The following is an 11,384-nucleotide window of genomic DNA, read 5'->3' as shown; positions in this document are numbered from 1 at the left end:
ACATAATAAGACATTTGTTTCGAAGTCACACAAAGCAGGTCCTTCAAGCAGTTGAACATTTACACGTATTATTGTGGCAATATCCTATGCAGTAGAAATCTTCTCGCACATTAATGCTCAACACAATGTAATACAGATTTACAGCTGTAACTGTTACTGATAATGTACAGTTGAATTTGGTATCTACCATGGTATCTAGATGCTGAAATATACTGAAATGGTACAATAAGCAGTGTTTCTACCGCCTGATAGCACTGTTTAACGAAGTAGTGTTGAATATAGAATATAGTGCAACTATGCTCATGCAGTTATATATAGAGTGATGTGCATATCCGTAGTAGAAATGAGAATTTGTTTCGTTTTTTCACTATTTTGTAGCAATACCACATCAGATTACAAGCCCTGATAACAGTTATCAATACTTCAGTACAGGATAGCTGCATTTAGACATAAGCTAATATGATTTTTGATAGTGAAATTAATTTCGCATTGAGTTTTCTTTAACATTAATCAATGTAAACCATACCTGATCATTTTTCTCATTCCTAATTTTTGGTTTGAATAACATTTCAGACACATGAGGATGGATCATACAGGAAGAGAAGAATCCAGTTTGAGATTGAAATTGAAATACTCGTGCAAGTTTCCTGGATGCAGGAGTAGTTATTATGTAAAAACAAATTCCAAACTCAAGAATAAACATTTCTATAAATTTCCACTGGAAATTGATCTGTAATATAGGTGAAGGTGTCAACTGTAATTATTATTATGTGTGTGAGGATCATTTTTATGAAGCAGATTTTGTGAACTTTACTAGACACAGGCTAAATCCTGGTGTTATACCAAAGCACATGGAATTGGTGTTGTATCACCCTCCCCCCACCCATCTGTGGTGGTGGTGGCGGCGGTTTCACCACATTGGGTGCAAATATAAGTGTGCACGAGACAGGTCACAATGCAAAATCTACAGTAATACAACGAAGCAGTCCCCCTTTACAGAGCACAGATGAAGGTGAGTACAGCTTTTCATCCTCACCTGTTTATGACGTTGAAAGTAGTCCAGGTGTAATGGGATCTGGCGTTTCTAAACGTGATTTAACTCCAAGAAAACACAAAATGTATAAATCGCATAGAATTACAGTTTTCAGAGTGTGTAAATTGAAAAAACAGCTACAGAATGAGAGGAATAAACTGAAAATTCTAAAAGAGTTGTATGATGACAGGAAATTTCAGTTAATTGAAGAAGAGTTGAATGATGTGATTAAAACTTTTATTAATAGTCAGTTAAGAAATGCCAATATGCAGTCCACAGCAGTATGGTGGTCTACACAAGATAAGGCATTTGCTTTATCTATTTATAAAGCGTGGTCCCCGGTTGTACAGATATTTGGCCACATACTTCTCCCTTCCATCTGTCAGGCTGCTCAAGGGAGTGCTTTCCCACACACCATTTGATACAGGACTTAATCCAGCTTTATTAAACTTTTTAGCAAGGGAAGTAAGTAATATGCATGAAGATGACAAGTATTGTGCTCTACTTTTTGATGAAATGTCTCTGGATGATGGTATGTACTATGATGCACACAAACAGCTAATCTATGTGTATCAGAACTTGGGTCATTTAGGACGTTCACCTGTAGCTGCTAGTCAAGCATTGGTTTTTATGCTGAAAGGCATTCACAGAACTTGGAAACAAGTTCTAGCATATTATTTTACCGCAACCACTTTCCATTACACCCATTTGAAATCACTCATTGTTCACATCATAAGTGAACTACAGAATATTGGGTTCAAAGTGGTTTGTACTGTATGTGACCAGAATGCAACAAACCAAAAGGCCCTTATGCAACTGTGTGAAGCAAATTTGTTGAAGCCCAGTATATTTCATTTTGTCGTCAATAATCAACCAATTGTTACCATTTATGATGAACCACATCTGCTCAAAAACACTAGAAATGCTTTGATAGATAATAAAATTCAATTTGAACCTCACAAAGCAGCAAAGTTTGAGTACATCAGTACAGTGTTCTTCTTGGATTAAAAAAAACGGTTCAAAACTCTACCCAAATTAAAAGCACAACACTTTAACTTTTCTGATTGCCATGTCAAAATGAAGGTAAAAGTTGCTGCTGCACAAATGAGCCATACTGTTGCAGCTGCAATTGAAACATATGTTTCTACTCACACATTATCATCTGACGCTATACACACAGCTGAGTTTGTGGAAAAGGTAGATAATCTCTTTGATTCACTCAACAGTAATGAGCAATATCCCAGGGATGGAAAACAATTTAGGTGTGCTTTATCAGAAAATTCGCCACATTTAGAAATGTGGTATAGCATATTGAGGGAAATAGGCAGCTGGCAAATAATAGATTTAAAAATGGGAAGAAACAAGACTAATATGTTTAGCTTCATAAAAGGTTGGCAGATTACATTACAGTCTATTATTTTCTTGTGGAAGACCTTGAAAGTGGTTGGCTTTAAGTACTTAAATTTAAAGGCGTTCAATCAAGATGCTTTAGAAAATTTCTTTTGTTGTATAAGACAACATGATATTGCTAATACAAACCCAACTTGTTTTCAGTTTGTACAAGCTCTGAAGACTTGTGTTGTCAATCATATGACTTTGCCTTTCAAACCCATGAGTGTAAGTAACTGTGAAAATGATGATTACACTCCCTTGAGCAGTTTGTGTTACTTTTTGGCAGCTAGTGGTAGGAGTGACCATTTAAGTGAATGTGAGATGAAAGACACTGATACATCTGAGCAAATTTATTCTTACTCAGATGGCATCATCGAGTCTGTAGATGATCAACAATCCTTAGCCTATGTAGCAGGCTGTGTACTAAAAGCCATAGATGTACCAGATGATTGTGAAACATGTAATACCAGTCTCTACTCCTCTGTTGTGACTGAATCATTTGTTTACCTCATTTAAAGAGAATGGTGAGGAGCATTCTCATTTGAAATATACAAGTGAAAGAGTCATGATTTTCCTAAGGGCACTCCATGATCAGCTGTATGAGTATCTAAATAGTCATGGTCACACAACAAGACTACATGATAATTTAAAAAAAAATTTGTTCTGTCTCATACAACAATTTGTAATAAACATGACATTGAAGAGAGACTTCTGAAGACAAGTATTCCATTTATAATATACAAGGATGTGAAAGAAAAGAAATTTACAAACAAGAGGAAATTGTGTATGCAACAACTTAAAAAGAAGTTCAAATCATGTTAAAAGACTTTGTATTTTGTTTATTATGTGTACAATGAGAGTAAGCTCCCTATACATATACAAATGTTCTTGTATCAAAATCATGCCTTTGATTTGTTATGACAAAATCCGGTAATTCAGCAGGCACATAACTTAACACTTTCTAGATTTGATGATTGGATTCTAAAAGTGTAATGAATAAAGTGCTGTCAAGGGGAATTTGTGTTAATTTTCAACAGTGTTTTCAAAGAGGAAGTAAATAAATAAAAATGTTAAAAACAAATGTTGTACCAGTGTCTTCTTTCATTATTTAACATGATGGGTGTTGCCAAAATAACAGCCAAGTTGGGGAAAAAAGAAAAAAAATGTTATGAGTTGCAGTTCATTTTCTTTGTATGTCTCATTGGCAAAAACATTTTGGCTACATTCATGGAGTGTCTACATGCTCTGCTCCCAATTTGTTTTTCAGTTGATGTAAAGTATTATTTTGTGTGTCTCATAAATTTATTTGACCTGTGCAGTAGTTAAATTTCAGATGACTGAATATCCATAAATAACAATCAACAGAAAAAATAATAAATCGGATTTTGTAGACTTTAAAGTACATCCTTGGTTTGTAGCACAGATTTTTTTGTAAATGACCTCTTGGTTATCCATTAGCTGTGTAGTTATTTATTTGTGTAACCTACTATTCCACTTTCGATCATGCGAGTGGACATAATGTGCTTTAGGATATGTGGAAACGTAAAAATCATTTATATATGCATGCAATGTCAGATGATTTTCGTCTGCCATGTGCTAAAGCTCGTTTATTTCCACATGATAATGGCCACACGGCCAAAATCGCAATATTGAGTTTTACTAAAGAATTTCACAGTCAACAGGTGACGTCGTAATTTACGAAAATTTTCACAATGTAAACTGCAGCTACGAGTAGTTAATGTTTGTTTTTGATTGAGATTTCTTTTATATATTACTTTGCAAGATCTCAAAAACCTTTATCACTGCACTATGCGACCCACATTCAAAGATTAAATGAAAAATATTGTCCTCTAATTCGCGTATTTAGAAACAAACATCAGAGATTTTCGCGCCATATTTTTTTCGTATTGAACTTCACAGCCAGGCCACAAGTAGCGCTGGTGTCGTTCTATGTTTCCGTATAATAATGTGGTCTTTGCACTTCTACTATATTGGTGTTCTGTGTATGGAGCCCATATAGTTCACGGCACGATTAGAGCAGCTCCAGATTGTCTCCCTGCAGACTTCGAAGGTATGATGGCTCGCGTTAATGGCGGCGCTTGAAAGAATTTTCTAAATATTTCAGCCCTGAAAAAGCTATCTTCTGAACAAAAAATTTCATTCTCTTGCCAAAAATAAAAAAATTAGAGACGACTGTGCAAAACTTATTGAACGCCCTTTCTTTTTAACCGCTCATATCTAGTAGATGATGGGGTTAAAAGGGACTTTTCTTGTAACGAATTATTGCTGATTTATTTAAGAACAACGTACGAACTCTGTTCAAATAATTCTGGAACATTCATAACTTCGCGCCAATGGTATGTTGGAGTGAAATGCGGTTGGCATTCCAGTACATGCCTGTGTTTAAGGGGCCCACCCCTAACCCATGTTAATTTAGGCAAGTATTTGACCCATTTCTGAAAAAGACTATTTGATGCAGGACCTTAGTATTTTACTGTATGTTACATGATTCTAATAGAGTTCACTGTACTAAAATCTACTTTTTCAATTTTATAGTTTTTAAGAAATACTTTTTTTAATTTATTAACAAAAAATATTAATTTTTTCTTCAGAAAATATTTTTTGTGGACTTCCTATTGGGGAAATATTAATGAATGTAGCACCAGAGGTGGATTTTTGTGTTGCGCAGAGTTTCTGAAATTTTCATTCATTTATCTATGATAGTTTCTGATGTAATGAGGTATATGTACTGAAAAATTTATTTTGCGGGAAATTGTCTTTAAAGAAAAAACTTCGGAATTTTGTTACTTACAGATAATTAAAACTGTCCTGCTGCATATGATGGCCCTTCTTTGGCCTCTAACTGATCTTCCAGCTTCTTTTTCACCTTCCCGGATGTTTGTCTTCCTTTCTTGGCCGTATTTGATGCAGACCTGTCTGCATCGGCTATCCTCATTTTATCGCAATGTTGCAGCCCAGTGATCATATTTTCACCAGGATTAATTCCCAGCTTTTTCAGTACCCAACTCTTTCCAATATTACCACAGTTGAATGTAATAACAGCATCATGACCTCCTAGTTTCATTGTATGCATGCCTACAAATACAGTTTTAGGAAGGCAGTTCCAAATTATGCTGTTGAAACATATATTTGGGTTCTGTGTCATTTCCTTAGAAGGTCAGGATGAGCCAAGTCTCTGAAAATAGGTTTAATTGCTGTAATAACAGCAGCAGGAAGAGAATGCTGGTGAGAATTAGATTTTCCAGTTGCCTGAGCTCTATTGTATTTGCACCACGAATTTTCTCCTGATGGACACAATCCATGACTGGCTTTATCATCAGTAGAGGACTTATGGAAGAATATAGACCAAACATCTCTCTTCATTGCATCCAGATTTCCTTTATTTCTCCTAATTACCAGCCCATAGTATACCTGCAAGTTTTCTATTTCAGTTTTAGTTAACTGACCCTGTTCAGTCAACAATTTTCCATCTTCCAATTTTTTTCTCTCATATCAACAGTTAGTTTTCTCATCCTTGTTCCTAAACGTTTTTGAACATGTCCTACACATTCTGTTTTGCTAATAATGGCATCGCCATGTGGCTTAGAGCTCACCACGTTGTTGTATGCCTCACAGTCACCATCGCCAAAATATTTGGTGTTCCGTATGCCTCTTGTTTCTACAGAGCGATGAAATATTTGTTGTACTCCATGAACTTCCATACCACCACTTGTTCTTCTAAAATTAGCCACACTGTTGTGTTCTTTTTGCCGGCCGGAGTGGCCGAGCGGTTCTAGGCGCTACAGTCTGGAAACGCGCGACCGCTACAGTCGCTGGTTCGAATCCTGCCTCGGGCATGGATGTGTGTGATGTCCTTAGGTTAGGGGACTGATGACCTCAGAATTTAAGTCCCATAGTGCTCAGAGCCATTTTTGTGTTCTTTTTGTTCATTGACTTTACAACATTTGCAACATTTAGACATTATCTTCACATCTAACATTTTACTGGTGTCTACACTCGTTGCAGTCACTACGCCATTCAAAGAAGTATGTCCTCTTTTCTGCCAACTTCCATCAATTGCAACTGCAATATCCAAATATCCATCAGTTTCTTCCACTGCTTCCCTAGCAGCCAGTTTCATACTTTCCTCCCTGACCTCACATACAGCTTTCTCTAATACTGCAATCAGTTTTTTCAAATTTATTTGGTGATTGATGTAAGTTCATCACTGAACAAAAGTGTTCTCCCTGCAGCCATGCCCTTTGAAATGGATCGTAAGGCATAAACTAATCTAGTATTGATTGCATAAGGGCCACTTGCATCTGGTTTTGAAAAACTCATAAATGAAATCACAGCTGAGCATTTAGTGCAAATTAAATCCAAATCAAGTGCTAGGCCTTTTCCCCCACTAGCACTCGCGCAAATTTTTACACCCTGTGACTCACCGCGCTGTCTACATTGTACAAATTTAGAAATTACATCTGACAATGTTCTCAAATTTATAATAATGTTACTGCACCCATTGTCACTTACAGTAAATTAGTTGTAACTCTCTTGAAATGGTGAGAGCTTCTTTGATGATGCACTTGTTGAAGAATTACAATTAGAAACATCGTTGCCAGGGTACATAACCTCTTGTACAGAAAGCTTCCTACACTTGTTTCCTCTAAATTGTCGTTTTGAAAATGCGTTTACGTTTTGTCATCTTCGAAAAATACAACAAAACACACGTAAACGAGCACTGCAAACGTAAGTATAACAACTACTCGCAATCAGACTTGAACAAAACTAACCATGTGATTGAAAGCGTGTTGTTTACAAACAGCAGAAACAAAGGAATACCGACCATTGCATTCCAAGGATAGCCAACACACTCGGGAGTACAAAAAAATGCCTAACATGCAATGAGGGGATACAAAGATCTAAAATATATGCAGAAAAGTGGATGACATAAAAGGGGGCATTGCACATACACACATGTGGTAGGGAAATGCTCTTTCACTGCTCAAAAAAAATTTTTTTCAGCAAAATCCTTTTCAAAGCACTTAAATAAAACCTTAATATATCGAAATATTATGAAAACCGAAAATCGATTTTTTTCGACCTGAGCCACTGTGTGGTCCCCTTAAAGGGGCCTTCACACTGAAAACCAACTCAGTTGTTTAAAGTCACGAGTCTGAACAACTGCTTGAGGGAAGTTTTGTCTCGAGTTTGTAGTTGAAGGTCATTGAGCAAAAACACGTCAGAGTTGTGTGACTTGAGCATGTGCATCTGTCGTATCGTCTGCTGTGTTCCTTTCTTCATCTGCTGTTTTTATTTCGACAGTGGCAAACCAGGTGCCGTCAACAGATCTAACAATTCAGTTCTTGTTAGAAATTGAAATGCACAAATCTATGTAGGACTCTTCTGATTCTGCATATAAAGACAGATATAAAAGGAAAGATTTGTTGAAAGAAGTTTTGGATAAAATTGATGTACTGCTTGTGGAGTGTGAAAGGAAATGGACAAATATGAAAACACACTACAATCGTGAGGATTGTAAAATGGACAAAACTCAAAGTGGGTCTGGGACAACAGAGATCTATATTCCAAAATGGATATTTTACGAGCATGTGAAGTTTTTGGAAGGCGTGGACAAGCCAGGGAGAAAAATATTTACAATTGTAAGCAAAATATCATTCACTAACGTAACTGAGGCTGTAAGACTTTTGGTCGGAAATTCTGTAATTACACCTATATTTTCGTGCAGAAATTTATTTATTTTTCTTGCCATATCATTTTGTTAACATCTGATACAAAGTAGTTTGCAAATTAATGGCTTATATTGTTAATAACTATAGCTATAAGGGTTTTGTTCGGAAATTTTTAATTACATTTGTCTTTTCACTTGATATTTATTTATGCATATTTCTCTAGCCATTTCACTTTACCAACATCCGATACAAAGTGGATTGCAAGTTCATCTTTGCAGATCTTCCTTCGTTGCCTCCCTTTCTCTGAAGTCATTTATTTTGCAGAGACATCCTCCAACTGCCATCTGAAACCCTGCCTCTTTCTGGATCTTCCACGTCGAAACTGCTAGGTGGTGAGTAAACGGTGGCACTTTCTTTATTTCTTCTAAGATAACTGTACAAAGACACAGTTGCAGAAGTCACATGGGAAAAATAGGTGAATTTGGATAACGCTAACCACCATCTTTTATCTCCACTTTTGCAAAAAATCTATGAAATGACAGTAAGTAATGGAATTGTAAGTTTTATAACTAAATTTTTAGTAGTATACTTGTCAGAACTTGATATCAGAGAAAGGAAGTTAATGATAGTCTCATTAACAGATTTAGCTGAACATATTGTGAGCTCTTTTGACTGACCACAGAAGACTTGGGATCTTCATGGTTCTTTCTAAATCATCCTGACTTAATGGAGAAACTTTATCGGACTGGGTTTCAAAGGAAATACAAAGACATAACGAAAAAGTTCAGAAATAGTACATTATGAGTTGGGAACAGCACATAGAAAACCAATATACTACAGGGGGTTAGTTGGTTGATTTGGGTGTAAGGGACCAAACATCAAGGTCACCAGTCCTATCGAATTAGTGGAGGATGGGTAAGGAAGTCGGTCATCACCTTTCAAAGGAAACATCTTGAAATTTACCTGAAGCTATTTAGAGAAATCATGGAAACCAAAATCTTGCCATATCCGGGTCTGAACCTTCGTCCTCCTGAATCTGAGTCCAGTGTGCTAACCACACCCCGCTCAGTAGTAGAGGAGGAAACAGAATCAATCACAAACCTGAATTATACTGTCCAACATGGTGTGCTACAAGGTTCCATAGTCGAGTCAATGGGATTTATTCCCTACATAAATGATTTAACTCTCTCAGTCATTGCAGATCATGTGTTCCTCACGAGGGCTATTTGTATACCTGTGTTTCGACTATGCAGGCCGTAACTCTGCTTGTTTTGAGGTGTAAAGTATTTTAAAGATGCATTTTATGGTATAACCCTTCCCCAGCGAAGAGTACATATTCTTGCTGAAAAACTACAGCCTGCAGGAAGACGTATCAACAGAGTGCTGCACATGTTGGCAACAATGTGTTTGTTATATGTTGCTGCTTTCATCAGTGGGCTGTAGAACATTCCCACACCTGTAGACCACGATCTTGTCTTCAGCTTTGTAGAGATCGACATAAATGTCGATAAAGTGTGTGAAGAGTGGTGGCCAGCCAGTCATCATTAAGGGAAGAAATCTGGGCTCATGTTGCATGTGCTGTGTCGTAAGGGCATCATTGGGAACCACCTGCTTGCAGCAGGATAAAGCCAAGTATGCCTCTGGCCAGGTTACCACAAACTCCATGAAACCACCAATCATGCCTACTAGTACTCAGGTGTCATGAAGGTGTTGACTGGAGAGTGGAATGGCACTGTTGTCTTCAGTGATGAGAATAGGTTGTATTTGTGCGCAAGTGACGGACATACACGTGTAATGTGCAGGTCTCGTGACTCACATAGGTCCCATTCCAGACTCCATGGTAGGGGTTGGGGGAGGGCAATCAGTTACAATTCATGGTCATACTTGGTGTTTCTGTGGGGTAAAATAATCAGTGCCCAATACATTGCATGGGCGCAGTCCATTTAATGCTTTTCTTCAGCAGGACAATACACGTCCACATAAGGCTTCTTTGATGCAACATGCTCTTTGTGGTGTGCAACAACTGCCCTGATCAGCAACATCACCACATCTCTCGTCATTATTAGATGTGTGAGATATGATGACACAGTAATTTACTCATTCTCCAGGGCTTGCAAGAGCCATTGCCGAATTACAATAATAGGCAAAAGGTCCTTAGGACAGTTTATTGCAGCATATCATTTTGCACCTTTATCATCGTTTGCATGTGAGAGGTCACATCTGTGTGTGAATTAATGCCGCTGTTTGCGCACCCTTTACTGTGACATGTGTGTTCATTTGATCAAAAGTTGTTATCATATACTCCTACGGTGAATAACTAACTGCCTGTCAACTCACTTATCATTAAAAAGATTTTGTGCTTGGGGTGCTGCATTTTGGTACCATCAGTGTATGTCGACAATTTACTTACTGTAGGTATAAATATAAAATGCACCTGGAACACAAATAAATATAGATTGCACAAGAAAAAGACATTTCAATCTCTAAAACCAATATTTATATATTTGTTGTGGATAATAGCCACATCAACAAATTAATTTTCCAGGCAAAACCTGTATTTACTCACCTGTCGTCATAGGTTAGAGGAACTATCACTTCACTCAGTTGCTCAAAACAGGAAAAGCAGATTTCGGCCGGAAATACGAAGTAATTTATCAATGTAAAAACTGTGGTGTGTATCATTTACTGATCAACCAGTATCGTATATAAAAGCAAAACTGTATTGTTCCTTAATGTAAAAGGCAAAATTAGACTGGAGTATAGTTAGATATAGATTGCAGCAAGAAAAATACGTTTCAGTGTATAAATTGGATATCGGGATATTATGGCTCCTATAATAAAGACATACATGAGCATAACACAGGAAGTTATTACACGAGACAGCCAAAATTGAAACCAACGATGAGTGTACCACGTAAAACAGTCAAAAGACTTAAGTAAGCAACCGAAATCAGTTATAAAAAAATTAGATATGTCTGTAAAATGAGCAAGTATTTAAAATTATACTAAATTTTAGAGATTACATTGTAACTGAAAATATTTAATAACTTTCTATGTGCATGTTACGTGTAATTCTGTTTTCTGTAATTGTACATTTGCCACATTCTGGATATTTGTTGTATTTCAGTCTTGTTATAATATAACCTGGTACATGCTGTCAGAACACATATATAACATCTGTCTGAGTGTGTCTGCCTTTAAATTTGTATAATGCATCCAACACTCTTATTTGAAAATTATCAGGTGGCCTTAAAACAAAAGACCAA

Source organism: Schistocerca americana, chromosome 11 (genome assembly GCF_021461395.2).
Source record: "Schistocerca americana isolate TAMUIC-IGC-003095 chromosome 11, iqSchAmer2.1, whole genome shotgun sequence".
Lineage (NCBI taxonomy): Eukaryota > Metazoa > Arthropoda > Insecta > Orthoptera > Acrididae > Schistocerca > Schistocerca americana.
The sequence above is the reverse complement of the archived record's forward strand: the minus strand, read 5'-3'. Positions refer to the sequence as shown.